Source organism: Eutrema salsugineum, unplaced genomic scaffold, assembly GCF_000478725.1.
Source record: "Eutrema salsugineum unplaced genomic scaffold, Eutsalg1_0 scaffold_8, whole genome shotgun sequence".
Taxonomy (NCBI): Eukaryota; Viridiplantae; Streptophyta; class Magnoliopsida; order Brassicales; family Brassicaceae; genus Eutrema; species Eutrema salsugineum.
In genome coordinates, this window is record NW_006256414.1 from 12,408,643 (window position 1) to 12,409,428 (window position 786).

Consider the following 786-nt stretch of genomic DNA (forward strand, 5'->3'; position numbering starts at 1 on the left):
CAAGACCATCTCGCAGCATCCAGAGCAGCTTAGATCACTTCGCATTCCGGAGAGTGTAACTCCTGTGATACTTGTCCGAATTGAATGATTTCGGTTGCAGAAGACAGAGGACTCATTTATCTCCAACTTTTGTGAAGGAAGTTTCAGTGCTTGGGAGGTGGAAGGCTTCCTGGAGGGCACATCTTTGCAGTGCATGTATACGACCAGAGAGAGGCGTCTAGACATGTGTCCATTCCGGAGGCCGTATCTTCCTGCTCATAGATCCGAATTGAATGCTCTTGGACGTTCTGGAAAGAAAACTCAAATGTCTCTGATTCTCATGAAGGACCCGGAAGCTGAATCGGCCTGGAAGTGCACCGTCCTTCGCATCCTTCAGAACTGATCTGCTCGGTCCGGAATACCTGCGAGACAGGGGTTTCTTCCGACGAGCTTATCTCTCTGCTCACGCGTCCGAATTCTACGATTCCAATTGCTATGAGACCGTGCTTCAATGCTCTCCAACTTCTATGAAGGACCCGCCATCTGAATCGGACCGGAAGGCTCCCCGGACAGGTGATTTCTGAGACTCGTTCGCACCCGGAGATTTTGGCCGATATACTTAATTCGCGGTACGTGAAAATGGCCGGTAAAGCTTCCCGCGGTACATGAAAATGGCCGGTAAAACCTTCCTGGCCAGCGAGAATGGCCGATAACCTCCATAGACTCAAGTTTTCCACTTTTTCAAGCTCTGCTCACCATTCCACCTCCTGGATTCATCTTTTCAGCTCCATAATCACCTGATAGACA